The sequence below is a fragment of the Scyliorhinus canicula genome, chromosome 18, assembly GCF_902713615.1.
Source record: "Scyliorhinus canicula chromosome 18, sScyCan1.1, whole genome shotgun sequence".
NCBI classification, from domain to species: Eukaryota; Metazoa; Chordata; class Chondrichthyes; order Carcharhiniformes; family Scyliorhinidae; genus Scyliorhinus; species Scyliorhinus canicula.
Genome location: NC_052163.1, coordinates 130,562,114 through 130,580,321, shown reverse-complemented (window position 1 = coordinate 130,580,321; position 18,208 = coordinate 130,562,114). Strand labels below are relative to the sequence as shown.

At 50.2% G+C, this 18,208-nt stretch overlaps 1 long non-coding RNA gene across 1 annotated transcript in view; it reads left to right on the top strand.

Moving 5' to 3' along the window:
* Nucleotides 1–5,240: 5,240 nt before the first annotated feature.
* LOC119953272 overlaps nt 5,241–18,208 on the top strand; it is a 28,333-nt gene continuing 15,365 nt past the window's right edge. The window contains exons 1-3 of the long non-coding RNA XR_005457977.1: nt 5,241–5,548; nt 5,831–5,958; nt 6,512–6,712. This is a non-coding gene — a long non-coding RNA (uncharacterized LOC119953272). The remainder of the gene's footprint in view (nt 5,549–5,830; nt 5,959–6,511; nt 6,713–18,208) is intronic.

The window sequence follows — 18,208 nt, the reverse complement described above, 5'->3', positions numbered from 1 at the left end:
GTGGGAAAATTCAGCGAGGCCCCAGCCGCACCATGTAAACCGCATGGCCTTCCTGATATAATCGGCTGCAGGATTGCCGGGTCGGTGGCCGTGCATGCGCACAGTGACGACTTGCAGCCGTCGCGCAGTACAACATGGTGCATGCACGGACCCGAGCTGCCAGATAGTGCCCCCCTGGATACCCTCTTGCCACCCCCCGGGCCACCCCCCCACCAGCCCTCCCCAGCCCTCGCCGAAGCCCCACCCCACGGCCAGCAGCGTGGCTCCCGTACGACTGTTGGCGGCTCTGGATACAGTCCGCAGCAGCCACGCCGGGTTCCAACCGCTGACACCGTGAGTCAACCGCGCGATCAGGAACTCAGCCCATCGGGGGAGGGGCATTGGGGGAGGGTCTTTAGGTAACGTCCTGAGGCCGTCTCAACAGCGTACTCCTCGATGACACCGTTTTGGAGGGGGCAGAGCATCCGAAAACAGATGCCGATCCCAATTTCATCACAAATAGGGATTCTCCGCCCGGTCTCCGATTACAAAATCGGGGAATGGAGAATCTCGCCTTCCGTGTCTTAGTTTTGACTTCACCAAGTGGAGTTGACCTTAATAGGGGAGAACCTCACTTACTTTCTGATCATTTAATCAATGGTACATTACATTAGGCAACACGGTGGCCTAGTGGTTAGCACAACCGCCTCACGGCGCTGAGGTCCCAGGTTCGATCCCGGCTCTGGGTCACTGTCCGTGTGGAGTTTGCATATTCTCCCCGTGTGTGCGTGGGTTTCACCCCCACAACCCAAAAATGTGCAGAGTAGGTAGATTGGCCACGCTAAATTGCCCCTTAATTGGAAAAAATAATTGGGTAATCTAAATTTAAAAAAAAAATGGTACATTACATTGTAAACATAGCGAACTTGCCGAGCTCATTTTTGACAAGTTTATCGTTAAATAGTTGATTGGTTGACAATTAATGCAAGAAATGATAAGATAAAGTAGAATTCAACTGGCCAATGGAATAGCTCAATTTATTCATTATAAGAATTGGAGGCAGCACGGTAACGCAGTGGTTAGCACTGCAGTCTCACGGTGTCGAGGACCCAGGTTCGATCCTGGCTCTGGGTCACTGTCCGTGTTGTTATGTAAGAGTACCTTTAAGAAATGTGTATTTATAAATGGGTGTGTATATAAATATCTGTAGTGAGAGTACCTTTAAGAAATGGATGTTTACTACTGCAGTGATGTCAGAGAGTGGGTGGAGGTGGGCTGTCTGTCAGCTTTTTACTTTCGTTTTTGAGCAGGCTGCAGGGTCTGTTTTCAGTGTTGGAGCTGAAGCCAGACAGAGCAGGTGTTCTCTCTGCCATCAAAAGACTCTCTCTTGATCATTTGGTGTATTCAGAATTATAATTGTTCTCAGTAGTGAATGTAAATGTAATGTGCTTCTGTTAAAAGATGTTTTAAATCTTATGGATGTTAGAAGGAAAGCTTAAAGGTTTACTTAGTGTTGTATTCTTTGGGGGTTGTATTTGAATTAATGGTTGCTAAGATGTTCACTGTATGTTTTAAAAAGGTTAACTTGATTTCATAGAATAAACATTGTTTTGCTTTTATAAATACTTTTCCATTTCTGCTGTACCACACCTGTAGAGTGGGCCGTGTGCTCCCCATACCACAATCTAGTAAACGGTGTGGGTCAGTCGAACTCCATGATATATTTTGGGGTTCTCTAAACCCTGGCCCATAACAGTGTGGAGTTTGCACATTCTCCCCGTGTTTCTGTGGGTTTCGCCTCCACAACCCAAAGATCTGCCGCGTAGGTCCAGTGGCCATGCTAAATTGCCCCTTAATTGGAAAAAATGATTTGAGTACTCTAAATTTATTTATTTTTTAATTATAAGAATTGGTTAAAGGTTTCAAACTAGTTAATCTCAATTTGTTTTACTTTCATTTTCAAAAATAATTGAAGGTGAGAGTTTAGGTTTGATTTGGGTTTGGCAGCTTCAGGTCTTCTGAAAATTAATGTTAAAGAATGAAGCTGCCCGGATTGGAAGGAAACGTCGGTTTGCATCAGCGGTCCCCCTCCCACTCCCCACCCCCCCTCCCACTCCCCCTCCCACTCCCCACCCCCCTCCCACTCCCCACCCCCCCACTCCCACTCCCCACCCCCCTCCCACTCCCCACCCCCCCCCCTCCCACTCCCCACCCCCCACTCCCACCCCCCCTCCCACTCCCCACCCCCCCTCCCACTCCCCACCACCCTCCCACTCCCCACCCCCCTCCCACTCCCCACCCCCCCTCCCACTCCCCACCCCCCTCCCACACCCCACCCCTCCCACTCCCCACCCCCCCTCCCACTCCCCACCCCCCCTCCCACTCCCCACCCCCCTCCCACACCCCACCCCTCCCACTCCCCACCCCCCCACTCCCCACCCCCCTCCCACTCCCCACTCCCCCACTCCTCACCCCCCTCCCACTCCCCACCCCCCCACTCCCACCCCCCCCTCCCACTCCCCACCCCCCCTCCCACTCCCACCCCCCCACTCCCCACCCTCACTCCCCACCCCTCTCCCACCCCCCCACTCCCCCTCCCCCTCCCACTCCCCACCCCCACTCCCCACCCCCCCACTCCCCACCCCCTCCCAACCCCCACTCCCCACCCCCCCCTCCCACTCCCCACCCCCCTCCCACTCCCCACCCCCCCACACCCCACCCCCCCCACTCCCACTCCCACCCCCACCCCCCTCCCACTCCCCACTTCCCACTCCCCACCCCCCACTCCCCACCCCCCCACTCCCACCCCCCACTTCCCCAGCCCTCACATCCCCACCCCCACACCCCCACCCCCACTCCCCACCCCCACACCCCCACCCCCACCCCCAACCCCCCACTCACACTCCCCACCCCCACTCCCACTCCCCACCCCCCTCCACTCCCCACCCCCCCACTCCCACTCCCCACTCCCCCACTCCCACTCCCCACCTCCCACTCCCCCCTCCCACTCCCACCCCCCCCTCCCACTCCCCACCCCCACTCCCCACCCCACACCCCCCCACTCCCACTGCCCACCCTCACCCCCCCACTCCCCACTCCTCCCACTCCCCACCCCTCCCACTCCCCACCCCCACTCCCCACCCCCCCACTTCCCACCCCCCCCACTCCCACCCCCACTCCCACTCCCCCTCCCCCTCCCCACCCCCCACCCACACTCCCCACGCCCCCCCACATCCCACCCCCTCCCACTCCCCCTTCCACTCCCCCTTCCACTTCCCCCCAGCCCCACCCCCACCTCCCCTCATCTCCTCAACTCAATTCGGCAATTCAGCCTCTAGATTGTCAAGAATCAGCTGTAGCCAGGACAGAGTTAAATTACTCGGCCCATCAACAGGCATCAGTTAAAAAGGTGACTGCATCCTAGCGATTCTTTTTTTAAAAAACATATTTTTATTCTCCATTTTCACATTTTCTTCAGAATTTACACCCCACCAACAAACAGTAAATGGTAATGAATACAATGTCAATCCCCTCTTTGAACAACAACAACGATCCCATCCTCCCCCCCCCCCCCACCCCCCCCTCCCAAACAACGGCCTGACAATATAAGCATCAAATAAAACAAACCCTCCCAAGGTGGGAAAAGAAAGGAAAAGAGAAAAAGGAATCAGGAATCGCCCCTGGTGACCGTTGACACATATAGTCCACCACCTCCCCCGCAAACCCCCCCCCCCCTAATATACAGTGCCATCCAATCCCCGACAGAGTACCGTGAATGGCAGCCAAGAATTGTAGACCCCCCCCCCCCCAGACTCCCCCCTCCACTTCCTCTTGTAAACTCCTCCCACCAATCTCGGTTCCTTCCCCAACTTTCCATCCCAGCTAGACTCATCGGAAGCTGTTCTGCCAGGCTCCGATGGCCACAGCCCCTCCCCCCCGCCTCACTCCCGTTCACTGGCCGGTTTAAACCGGCCAGCGTGGAGGCCCCCGCCTGGGTCTCTTTACCCCTTGCCTGGCCCCAGGAAAACCAAGAAATCCCCTTTAGCACACAGACCCCGCATACACACCCAAGCCCCAAAGAACCACCATTGCAAATTAAAATCCCATCTCTTCCCTTGTCCAAATATACAGCGTCGACTCAACTAGTACATACACCAACACGCAGTGGGAAAATAAAGTTACATGAGGCTACATCGGTACGCGATCATTTCTCAGTCCCATTTCTCAATTCTGTCACAGCCCTGCCTTCGCAAACTCCTCCGCCGCTTCCGCCTTCCCAAAATAAAAGTCCTTGGATTTGTAGGTCACCCTCAACCTCAGCTGGATATACTATGCTGCACTGTACCTTGCTGATGTCCAGTGCCTTCTTCACCCAGCTGAAGGCAGCCCGCCTCCTCGCCAGCTCCACTGTATAGTCCTGATATACACGTATACCAGCTCCAGCCCACTGCACCACCCGCTTCTGCTTTGCCCAGCACAGGACCTTCTCCTTCACGCTGTACCTACGGAAACACACAGTTACTACCCTTGGCGGCTCACTCACCTTTGGTACAGGCCTCCATGACCAATGAGCCCGATCCAGTTCATAACGGGAGGGATCGCCCCCCCCCCCCCTCCCCCAATAGCTTCGCCAACATCGTGGCAAAATACTCCGTCGGCCTCACGCCTTACACTCCTTCGGGCAGACCCACAATCCTCAGAGTCTGTCGCCTGGATCTGTTTCATCCTAGGTATTCTTGATCAGTGATTGACATTTATCCACAAATTGAAGTGAATGTAAATGTTCAACTCGAGGGAGGTGCTTAAAAATTCTGTTTGAATTTTTAGTCTAAATATGCTTTGAAAATTTTTTTTTAATGTTTCTTAAAATAAATTTTACAGTACCAATTTTTTTTTCAATTAAAAGGACAATTTAGCGAGGTGAGTTGATCCACCCTGCACATTTTGGGGTTGTGGGTGTGAGACCCACACAGACACGGGGCTTTTAAAAATTCTAAAATGAACACAGAAAATACCAGAAAGACTCTGGTGACACCTGTGAGTCCACCTGGCTCCTCTTCAGAGCTGAAGAGAGGCTAAAAGATGATGGATTCAAAAAATTCTAAGTGGGTGGGGTTACTAGGATACGGGGATAGGGTGGAGGGCTTAAGTGCGGTGCTCTTTCCAAGGGCTGGTACAGACCTGATGGGCCGAATGGCCTCCTTCTGCACTGTAAATTCTATGATTCTATGATAATTGGATATCGACTGGAAAACAATTGGTCGGCTAAGGATTAATTGCCATTGACTGCATCAGATAAATTATTTTTCCAAAATATTATCTATATCATTTGTGAAACATTTTTTCATTGTATGGCACATCGCTCTGCCACTTAACTGATCTGCATATTGAATATTGCACAGAGCATAATCTGAATGGATAAGGAACACATGACAGAGCATGAGATTATTTTACAAAGACTAGTCTTTCTATTACTTTAGATACAGAAATGCAGCCTTCAATGCTGTAATGGCGTGTTAAATGGATTCCGTGCTGTACTTTTAATCCTATTTATCAAAAATGGAATGAGGTAACTTGTGTCCGATTTCTTCAGGAAATGTTTGAAATCTTTATAATTGCCATTTGTCATGCAGAATGCATTTAATTAGCAGTTATATCATTTGTACCATTCAGCAAATATGTTGCACAAATAGCATAACATAAATTAGAATATTTATTTTCAACTTGATGAATAAAAGTTGGTTCTTTTAACATATATTTTGCCGAGGGTTTGTAATTGCAGTCAACAGAAACTAAATGAGAATGGTGACCTCCATTTTGACTGTCTAACTTTCACGTGTACTTTTAACAGACAGACATCAGAAACATTGAACAGGCAGAAAGAAACAAGTTCTACGAAGAGTTCCTGTTGCATTCAGGATATTAATTTCATTGGATAATGAAAGGCAAGTGTAACCGCAAAAGGAGACAGATCATAAGGTAGTTTGTGGGTCACTAAAACTTTAGAGATTTGACTGTTCTGAGATGGCAGAGAATGCCCCTATTGATGGATTTATTTGGCTTCTTTTAGGTCATGAGACAGGTCTTAAGATGAACATCCTTCCTGGTCATGAGGTTCCAAATTAATTAGAATTGTTAAGGTTTTTTCTTCACATGCTTATCACATGAACAAAGCTAATATAAAAGCCACTGCATTCAAACATTGTCAGATAACTGGGGCATTTGATTTAACAGCAGTTTGCAAGGGGTGTGTAGGACTAAGGGGAAGGCAACAGGGACAAAGGCAATAAATTAAATAAACTAAGAGTGGGAAATGGAGAGATAAAGAAAGTAACTTAGGGAAGAAAAGGAAATTTGAAAAATGGAATAACGTTTCAGAGCAAGAGTGTTATATTTGTTCAAGAGTATCCGAAGTTACATGTGATGATAATTGACTATTTTGTAACCTTATGTTTGGTGTGAATTAATATTTAGCTATTGTAACTTTACTGTGCTTGTTTGATCAACCCTAATTTACAATTGTATTCTTCAGTTTGATTATAGGTCCTCTATTTCTGCCAAGCAAAAATTGTGATGCTCTCAAAGAAACAAAGAACATGGGATGAGTTTCTCTGTCTCCGAGTTGAGAGGCTGTGGAGCACAATTGTTTTCACAAAGCAAATGCAGCAAATGGGGATAAACAACTACATCAGCCATGGATCATCTCACGATTTTCCAACTGTTCAAATTAGAGGTACTAAAGTACTATGCTTATTTGATTTACTTCAAACGTAATTTGTGCAAAGTTTCTTTCGAAAACCAGAGAGATCCATCCTGACAGGTGAGGAATTAATATATTCCTAGACTTCAAATACTGTGCAATGCCAGCGATTTCACTGCATCTCATTTGCCCAAGTTCGCCTTTTAATATTGAATATAAAACCTAGCTGGTCGCACTATTTAATGCTGATAATTCCTGAGTAGTATTATTGTGGAACTTTTCAAATGTTCTGAGACAGCTGTTGACACTTAACTGGGTCAGTACTTATTTTATCAAACCATTGTGTATTGAGAACATTGTGGTTAGATCTCGCCAACAGTTCAAGCTAAACATTAGCAAAGCACAGTTGGCATTTTGGAAAAGAAGTTTCTCATGTTAAACCGAAATATTAGATGTGATTTACAGCAGGAGTGGTTCTATTCATAGATTGATGTGATTAACAAGTGCTGGTTGAAAACAACTTAGATGGGATTGCACCTAAGAGGTATTTTATAAAATACCACCTTTTCGTCAATGATAATTGTCATCATCGTACTGAGCTCCATTGTATAATGTGCGCACTCACAAAGTCATGAGTTAACAGAATTTGCTGGGAAAATATCTGCAGTCTAGAAAACAGATTCCTACCTTAACTGATTAAACCAGATAATGATTCCATTTTATTCGCCTTGATCATTTTAAAAATGATCTCCTCAAGTAAAGTTCATTCAGCTGAAAGCCTCAGCAGCTGTGTGTGAGTGGGGCTGTGGTGACGAGGACGGGAATGGCAGCCAAATGATTATAGTGTCTGCAATGCCAGATTAATAAGGAGTGTCAATCCGGAGGACGCGTGACCTCGGGCTGGCAATCCCACACATCAACCCAGGTTTTACTGATGCCACGGGTGCTATGCAGGTCAGTCATCTGGAGGGAGAATGGGGCATTTTCAGATACAAGTAAAGTATTTTGCTGCAGTATTTGTATTTCATAAAGTCAAATCACCAGAGTATAATACACAAAGGGTGGAGTTCTGCTCTTTAGTTACATTGTAATTGGATAGGGAAGCTGTAATTGGATAGGGAAGCTAAATGTATGGTAATCACAGAACCCTATCTCCAGGCCTGTAACTAACATTTTACTTTTTTAAAAATTTAGAGTACCCAATCATTTAGTTTTCCAATGAAGGGGCAGTTTTGTGTGGCCAATCCACTTAACCTACACATCTTTTGGGTTGTGGGAGTGAAATCCACGCAGACACGGGGAGAATGTGCAAACTCCACACAGACAGTGACCCGGGGCCAGGATTTGAACCCAGGTCCCCAGTGCCGTAGACAGCAGTGCTAACCACTGCACCACCGTATCGCCAAACTAGCATTTTACTAATTGTAAGAGGGAAGAAACAGTTATTTTATCATCTTTAGAAAGTGTTTCTGTTACAGGCAGGAGGGGGGATAATTTAAGCAGCACTAATTTCTCCTCTTGCTTCCCAAATAAACAGAAAGGTAGTTTGATGTGTTTCCCTCTTTAAAAGGCGTTGCACATTTCCCAGTCTGTCAGTTTTGGTATGATCAGATTTTCTATTACCAATCCCACATCAAACTCGAGATGGGGGTGGGATGTTTGGGTGCCGACCCAAAAGCGATGCTCCGACACCCCTGCTGGTGGCGTGAACGAGGCCCACAACACGCGCCGGCGTGGGATATAAATAAATCGGATGGAGCGAGCCCATGCCCGATGCTGTGGTCGTCTGCAATTCCCTGATCCCCGTGATCGGGAATCATAGCCACGGGTCACTTGTGGTCTGTACCAGTGTGGCCCTGTCTTGGTGGACCCACGGTGGGCCGGAGACAACCGTTTCCCGTCTGGCCTATCGCGGGATCCACCGCCAGGGCAACACTGGTCGAGACCATCAGAGCCCCTCCAAGGGCAACCACCCCCCCTCCCTCAGCAATGCACTGCCTACCCACACCTCCTCTCCCAGACCCTTCCCCAGCAATGCACTGCCTACCCACACCTCTTCTACCACCCCCCCTCCCACAGCAATGCACTGCCTAGCCCCCCCGCAGCAATGCACTGCCTACCCACACCTCCTCTCCCAGACCCCCGCCCAGCGATGCACTGCCTACCCACACCTCCTCTCCCAGACCCACGCCCACAGCAATGCACTGCCTACCCACACCTCCTCTACCAGACCCACGCCCACAGCAATGCACTGCCTAGCCCCCCCACAGCAATGCACTGCCTAGCCCCCCCACAGCAATGCACTGCCTACCCACACCTCCTCTACCAGACCCACGCCCACAGCAATGCACTGCCTACCCACACCTCATCTGCCAGACCACTGCCCCCACACCCCTCCCACAGGGACCCTGTAATAGGGAGACATCAAGGACAGCACAGTGGCACAGTGGTTAGCACTGCAGCCTCACAGTGTCGAGGTCCCAGGTACGATCCTGCACAGGGTCACTGACCGTGTGAAGTTTTCACATTCTCCCCGTGTTTGCGTGGGTTTCTCCCCACAACCCAAAGATGTGCAGGATAGGGGGATTGGCCACGCTAAATTGCCCCTTAATTGGAAAAAATGAATTGGGTACTGTAAATTTATTTAAAAAGAAAAAACAGGTAATAGGAGACCCCCCCCCCCCCCCCCCCCCACAGGGATACCTGCCTAAAGGTACCCTCTCCACAGATCCCTCACACACATATTCCTCCTCCCACATACACTCACAGAACCCCCCCCCCTCTAGAAAAGGGATCCCTCTCTGGAACGGGATTTTAAAAACAATTATGTACAGAATGTGGGTGTCGCTGGTTGGTCCAGCATTGATTCCCCATCCCTAGTTGCCCTTCAGAAGGTGGTGGTGAGCTGCCTTCTTGAATTGCTGCAGTCCATGGAGTGTATGTATACCCACTGTGCTGTTAGGAAGGGAGTTCCAGGAGTTTGAGCCAGAATAGTTGGTGCTTGATGGTTGGTGTGGTCGTGATGGGCTAAAGGGCCTCTTTCCATGCTATAACACTCTCTGACTCTATTGTTGGATGTCTCAACCATTAATAATCAAAAGCAAGATTGTGGAGCCTTCGTTTGAGCAGATAATCCAATTTGGGTGATTAAATGCAGAAGGCCTTTGTGTAGCTCACTTTACTGTTTGACTGTACTGTCCACGGTGTGTTGTTAGTGACTCCTCAAAGATAACGAGGTGTGAGTTTCCCTAAAATTGACATGTGGCTTCTTTTGTTGAGGGGGTCACAGACAGATATCGTATCAATCATTTTAAGGATCTTTGCTGAGATTTTAAATTTTAGAAATAGCAATGAACATATCTATATATATTTTATAAAAATATACAGTCTGAGGTCTTATTTCCTTACATTATTGTTAACTTTTTTTGAACTTTCCTCTGCTAATTTTCTCTCTTTCCCCTTCTGAAGGTGTTGACTCCTTGTTGAGGTTTTGAACGTGTTCCTCATCCTTTAGTTCACTTTCCCAATGATTGTTGTTAATGTGTGAACCTCAACAGTGAGGGCCAACAGGCATCGCAGCCGAGCCTGAGGACCTCATGCTTGCATTCACCAAGAGAGTTCATGGCTAATAATTGTGAGTGGGAGCTTGGCTACTTTTTTGTCTGTAACCCAGGGGTGTTGAGGCCAATTACAACATCTGTAACAATTCCAGGCTGACATCAGCTAACCAGCACCCAGACTGAAATTGAACCTGCTTCCCCATTGCTCACACTGCCTTTGGGGCAGCCACTATTCCTTCCTTCAGAATATTTTAAGACTAGATTCAAGAGTGTCTTCACAGTCTGCAGCTCGATACAACAACAATGCAGACAACAGTCTGCAGCTGTACACAGCAGCAATGGGCAGCACGGTGGCCTAGTGGTTAGCACAACCGCCTCACGGCGCTGAGGTCCCAGGTTCGATCCCGGCTCTGGGTCACTGTCCGTGTGGAGTTTGCACATTCTCCCCGTATCTGCGTGGGTTTCGCCCCCACAACCCAAAAATGTGCAGAGTAGGTGGATTGGCCACGCTCAATTGTCCATTAATTGGAAAAAATAATTGGGTAATCTAAATTTATTTTTAAATAAATATACAGCAGCAATACAGACAACAGTAATATTCCCAGTCACAGGTTTGGGAAGCACTGTCAATGACCCTTGGCAAGTTGCTGCAGTAAGATTGTACACACTGCAACCATGGTGGGCCAATGGTGGAGGGAATGAGTAATTAAGTTGGTGGATATCAATGGTTAATTATGGTACCTAATGAGGTAAGTCTTGTCTCTTCGGGGTTGGGTCTTTCCCACTCCTTCCAGAGGATTCAGCAACCTCTGGCTCTCGTGCCTCCTCTTCTTCTGAGGCATTGTCACTCGGGTTTGAGGAGGACTTGCTGCTCCTCCAATTGAATGGGTTCTGAGATGGCGGATAAATCCAGGGCACGTTTAGCAGGCTCTGCCAGATGTGGCACAGATGCTGCTGGGAGGATCGGGTGGATGAGCGGTTGGGAGGTTTGTGCGCGCTCTCTCCAATCCCGTTACTTCACCTCTGCCTATTTCCAATGAAGTCTCTCGATGTGTCCTGCTCCTTCCCAAATGAAACATCTGCATTTGGGTGGGTTGCAAGCCAGGGACTCCCATCAACCACGGGGGCAGTTTTAACTTCTTTAGGGATGTTTAGGGACATCCTAAAGTGTTTCCACTCTCATGCTGCCAGTCTCCTGCTGGTACCAAGTTCCGAGTAGAGTAGTTACTTCAGGAGTCTGGCGCAAGGAACATGACCAATATCTCCCGAATGGAGTTGGTTTTGAGTGACTTGTGCCTTGGTGCTGGACATATTGGCCAAGGTCTTCCAGGCTGGACAAGAGCTCCCAGTCTTTAGACTGTCTTTAACTCAAAAACTCATCTCCTTTTCAGTCCCAGAGTAATTTTTGCTAAAAGGCAACAAAATCTCAATGACTGAGTTAAAATTATTCCACTGACTGGAACATATTTCCACCTTAGCGACACCCACATCATTTATATCGATAGCAGACAATTCACATTTTTAATAGGAGACAATTCTCATTTCCGCTTCATCAAATGGTTTTTAACAGAATGAATGTGGAGATGCCGGCGTTGGACTGGGGTGAGCACAGTAAGAAGTCTTACAACACCAGGTTAAAGTCCAACAGGTTTGTTTCAAACACTAGCTTTCGGAGCACTGCTCCTTCCTCAGGACTCCGAAAGCTAGTGTTTGAAACAAACATGTTGGACTTTAACCTGTTGTTGTAAGGCTTCTTACTGAGCAGAATGAATGGAAGAGGAAAATGAGAATATTTTAAAATTGACTAAGTATAAAAATAACCTAGACAGCTTGAATAAGTCTGGAAACAAGCATTTATTATTAAACATGGGGAGGCGGGGAGATGGTTTGCAGCATAACAATTAGGAATAGAAACATTAGCTTATTTATATCTCCCCTTCCATTTCCTAAAGGAGCAAATTCTGCTGCCCTGAGTGAGATTGGAGAAGGTTACACCACGGAGTTAGTTACCGACTGTCCACTGAAAGTGAGGGAGCTGCAAGTGGCAATTTTAGTTCTGAAATTTAGTATGGCGAAATGTAATTGTGATCTATCGAAACATTCGATCGAATCCAAAAAGTGAGACCTTGTCCTGGATTCTCTGATCCTGCCGTTATGTTCACAGGATCCGCCTGGTCTTACAACCAGAAAGTCAGCGCCGCGCCCCCCACCCTGATCCTCCGCCGGGGGGGGGGGGGGGGGGCTCGCAGCCAGCCAGTGCCTGCGGATATGGCCGGAGAATGGCCGGATCCATGGCCACGCATGTGCACAGCAGCGGCCACACTATGCAACATGGCGCAGCCGCACGTGAACCCAGCCTGTCAAAACTACCCCCCTGTAACCAGCTTCGCCACCCCCGGACCACCCGCCCCCAGCCCGTGCCGAAGCCCCCCCTGCCAGTGGAATGGCTCCCCCCCCCCCCTCCCCCGACTGTGGCGGCGCTGGACACAGTCATAAGCCGCCACGCGAGGTCCCTGAACGTTGTGAGGACGCGGGACCGATGCCGTCGGTGACTCGGCCCATCGGTGGAGAGCCTCGGGTGACGTCCTGAGGCCGTCCATACGACGTGTGCCATCCGCCCCAGGTTAACCGTTTTTGAGGGAGCGGAGCATTGCAAAATCAGCACCGCCCCCAATTCCAGCATAAAGATGGATTCCCCGGCCGATCGCCAAACGTTATTGCGGCGTCGGCAATCAGAGAATCCTGCCCCTCGTGTCAAGTTTTCAAAGAAGCGTCTTTCAGTATTTTGGCTAATATTCATCCCTCAATGAACACTAATGCTGATTGGCTGCCCTTTAACCTCACTGATGTTGTAGGATCTGGCTGTATGCTAATTGGCTGCGGTGTGTGCCTGCAAAACAATGGTGCCAATCTTCAAGAAAATAATTCATTGGTTATAGAGGCCTTTGGGATGGGGAGGGCACCATACAAATGTAAGTTTACTCTTTGAAACATACGTACTGGTATCAGCCTGTTTCAATAATGACACCTTTGCCAGTGAGTTGACTTTCTGGTTGTAAGACCAGGCGGATCCTGTTAACTTAACGGCAGGATCAGAGAATCCAGGACAAGGTCTCACTTTTTGGATCAATTCCCACACCAGGATGATCAAATCTGACATTTCAGAACTGAGGGAGTGTTCCACTGTCTGGAGAGATGTTAATTCATGGATTTGTCTGACATTCCTCATAGCTAAAAATAAACAAAGTGGTTTTTTTTTAGGATTTCTTCAGATATCCATTGTAACAACACTGGAATTCAAACAATTAATTGAGTATAAATACTTCCAGCTGTCATCAGATATAGGAAAAGACAAATCTAAGTGCAAATTGGTCCTGCTTTTTAAATGAATCTGTTTTGGCAATGAACATTCAAATGGATTTGTGTTGAAAATCTTCACTCTTTAACCATTGAATCTTCCAATGGTTAGAGGACAGAAGGTGCTGTCTGTAACTCCCGTCCGGGGCGCTCTCGTTACAATCCCCTTTCGATGCTGCCTCCGCCCATTCTCGGGCAGTGCATTCCACATCCTAACCCCTCGTTGCCTCTTCCTCAATTACTGTCGCTTCTTTCGGAAATCACCTTAAATCAGTGTCCCCCGGTATAAGTCAGTGTCCCCCGGTATAAGTCAGTGCCCCCCGGTATAAGTCAGTGTCCCCCGGTATAAGTCAGTGTCCCCTTCTACCTGTGCACAGACCCCTCACATTTTGAACACCTCGGTTAAATCGCCTTGCAACTTTTTTTCTGAGGAGAACGGCCCTCTATTTCCCACAATCTATCCACGTAATTGGGGCAAGATTCCCCATCCAGCGATGCTGGAAACACGATTAGGCGGAGATTAGTGCGTGAGCCGATAATTGTTGCCGGCGCTGGGCGTCCGACAGAATGCCACGCTCCGGTGTCAATACATTCTACTCCGCATGTATAGTAAACACTGTTCACATATCATTAACGGGCCCAACCCGGTATTCTCTGGGGCCTCCGCCGGGAGGAATTACTGACAGTGAGTTCACTTGTGGTACCCTCCCTAACGTTATCCTGTGTGCTGCAGCTGTGCCAACTTAACTGGTGTCTACATTTCTGGCCTTGGGGGCCCTAACGCTGTGTCTCGGTGGATCCCCAGATGGTACAGCAGGAGTGGAGGAGGCAGCCGGCTGTGGCTGCCGCCCTGTGATCTGGCTCCCTTTTAGCCACGGGGCCTGGATGGGGCCGCCAGTCCCTCGGGTGTCCCAGGCAGCATCATGTCGCCCTGTTCTGCCCATTGCCCAATGGATGCGCCTGGGATGGTGGTGGTGGGGGAAACCTGAGGTGCTGTGGTGTTCGGCATCCTCCCACAGGGGTGACCGGCACGGACCCCATCATCTCCCCCCTCCCTCTGGGTTCCCAATGGCCCCCGGGCTACTCCTTGGGAAGGAGCTATCCCCCGAGGCTCCTCTGTTAGCTGGTGCTGCCAGTCCTACAGGCCAACTCTTGCCCAGGGTGTCAATGCACACAGCCATGGAGCTCGGGGACGAGGCCACCTCCCTCAGTGGCTCAGATCAGCAGCACGCGGAAAACACACTCCACGCTCTCGAGTACCCTCGCAGGGCACCGCTGGCCCAATCACTCAGCTTGGCACTGCCAGGCTTGGAGCAGCAGTGTCAGGGCACCACCCTGCGGGGCACCCCCCACCCCCCACCCCCCCATCCCCTGGGAGGCCCCCCATGCGCCGTTCCATCTGTTCCCTGTGTGTGGGGTCCAGTGCTGAACGGCGCTCACTGACATCTCTGAGGCAAAGTCTCAGGAACCTCGGGAATCAGCACATTAAACTGAGACTAGCTGCCTCGCTCTAATATGCAGATTTACCAATAAGTGATCCCACATGTTGTGGGCGGCATTTACATCACAATATCTAACGAGATCACGTTGAATCTTGGGAGGTGTTATGAGACGGGTTGATCCCGGGAGCCAGGGTCTCCCAGCTTTTATTGACCACGTTGGGCTGCGGTGTGCCATGCTGGGCTGCGGTGTGCCATGCTGGGCTGCGATTGGCCGCGGTGGGCCGTGCTGGGCTGCGGTGGGCTGCGGTGTGCCATGCTGGGCTGCGATTGGCCGCGGTGTGCCGTGCTGGGCCGTGCTAGGCCGCGGTGTGCCATGCTGGGCTGCGATTGGCCGCGGTGTGCCGTGCTGGGCCGTGCTGGGCCGTGCTGGGCCGTGCTGGGCTGCGGTGGGCCGTGCTGGGCCGTGCTGGGCCGTGCTGGGCTGCGATTGGCCGCGGTGTGCCATGCTGGGCCGTGGTGTGCCATGCTGGGCTGCGATTGGCCGCGGTGTGCCATGCTGGGCTGCGGTGTGCCATGCTGGGCTGCGGTGTGCCATGCTGGGCTGCGATTGGCCGCGGTGGGCCGTGTTGGGCTGCGGTGGGCTGCGGTGTGCCATGCTGGGCTGCGATTGGCCGCGGTGTGCCATGCTGGGCCGCAGTGTGCCATGCTGGGCTGTGATTGGCCGCGGTGTGCCGTGCTGGGCCGTGCTGGGCCGCGGTGTGCCGTGCTGGGCTGCGGTGGGCCGTGCTGGGCCGTGCTGGGCCGTGCTGGAACAATGATTTGCTGCTTTACAGGTGCAGCGTGGCCAATCGATTGCGCCCCTAGAATTATTTTCATCACTGGGGAGATGAACTCCGTCGGGCCGCCACCTTGAAAGGGTTCCCTGATCTCTAAGTGAGCTTGTGAGTCCCACACACCCTCACCCATGGGCAATGTCACCCCCCCCCCCACACATGGGCATTATCCAACACCCCCCCCCTCTTCAGACCCCCCCCACACTCCTTTGCAGGCCCTCCCTTCCAGAACCCCCCCCCCCAACGTCCCAGAGGTCCCCTACTTACCTGCCCTGCAGCCCCCCCCCCCATCCTTCATACCCCCCTCCTTTCATTGGCATGGCCCCTCGGGCTATGACCCTTGGCACTGCCAGCGTGGCACCTGGGTGGTGCTCCTGCTGGCTTGACAGTACCAACTAGGCACCTTGGCTGGGCCGTGCCAAGGTGCCAGCTGGGCAGTGCCAAGGTGCCAGCTGGGCAGTGCCAAGGTGCCAGCTGGGCAGTGCCAAGGTGCCAGCTGGGCCATGCCAAGGTGCCAGATGGGCCGTGCCAAGGTGCCAGCTGGGCAGTGCCATGGTGCCCACATTCCTGGAGGCGAGCCAGTGAGCCACCCTGCAATTTCCCTAACCACCCAGTGGCCGACAATGGCCTGGGAGTCCCACGAGGCGTTGTGGCTGTCGGGAAGTTCGCGGGTGACTTCTCCTGGGATCTACCAGCCAGGCCGCGATCACACTGGGGCGTGGCCAGTAGATTGCCCCTCTCTGTTTCTTTTTCCACAGACACTATCAGATCTGCTCAGTTCCTCTGTTTTTATTTTAAAACCACGGTTTCATTGCTGTTTAAGAGTAACTGTGGAGATGCCGAGCTAACATCTCTTCCCACATCTACTAACTGGGGAGAAGTGGGAGCGTTTGTAAAATGCCTTTGTGCATGTCTAAGTAGTTACAAATAATGGAAGAATAATGTCCAGGCCCCGCTCCACACTCCATCTAGTCAGGGTACAGGATGGGTGACCCCTGGCAGTCAAGGTAAATGGTCATGATGCAGAGGTCCAGCAATGGTTTTGGTGCCTTAACGTGAGAGAAATTAGGAGAAAGTGGAATTTGAAAATATTTTCATAAACAAATGGTAAAAGTGGGTTTAATGCGTCTCTCATACTTTCACTAGTTTTTGTTCTCCAATGTGATTCCAGCAGGCTAAACTTTGCTACTTTGGTAAAGATTGCTAATTAATTCCTGTACATTATCAGACAGGTGAACAGCTGTGTTTAATCCTGTGACCTGTGAACTTCCCTTTGTCATCCTATGCCTGGTGTTTGATGGGGGCTGGGACGATAAGGGGGTGATCATCTGTCATCGCTCCATCAGTTCATTCTTCTGTCAAAACAACATGGTTCCGGTTGGTTCACTTAACCACAAGTTGCATCAAAGCAGTTTCCTCTTTTCTGTAACATGTTAAGATATTAGCTGGCAGACCAACAGGGTGTGGATTTAGACAAGTGCAACAAGCAGAACAGCCTCACAAACTTCACCCCGGTGATTTCTGAGCCAAGTGATATCGATGTGAATTACTGAAGTTGTTAACTGAAGGGTCGGGAATGTTCCACATTCACGGAAAGTAAAGATTGATTACTCAGTCTTGCCATTGTATCAGTGAGACCAGAAGACATCATGTGCACTCTGCTCAAACGATACAGAGAAATGGATGTGTGTGTTTGTAAGGTCAGCCTTTTTGAATAATTGGCAAACACTCCCTGCTTGGATTGACTAATTCACAGGGGTGTGTTCGCAAGCTAAATCCCCATTGATTCAGCAGGTCTTAAAGGGCTGTTGCTCACAGCTTAAGCAATTCTGCACAGCTAGAAAAGATTAAAGCTTTGAAAATGGAAGCTGCCGAAGCCAAGGGCAGGACCCACTTTGAGAATTAAACTCTGGAGATCTTACTCAAAACAATGGGCTTCAGGGCAGCACGTGGCACAGTGGTTAGCACTGCTGCCTCACAGCGCTGAGGACCCGGGTTCAAATCCTGGCCCCGGGTCACAGTTTTGTGGAGTTTGCGCATTCTCCCCGTGACTGCGAGGGTCTCACCCCCACAACTCAAATATGTGCAGGGTAGGTGGATTGGCCATGCTAAATTGCCCCTTAATTGGGAAAAAAATTGCGTACTCTAAATTTTAGCAAGGGGGGGGGGGGGGTGCACTTGAGATAGCGGGGTGGGAAGTTGGCTGTAGTGGAGTTAATGTATTCTTTAATTTTCCTAGATTGTAGGAGCAGCAGCAGCAATTTGCATTTATATAACCCCTTTGGCAGATTAAAAACATCCACGGCAGTCTTATCAAACACAAATTGACACAGAACC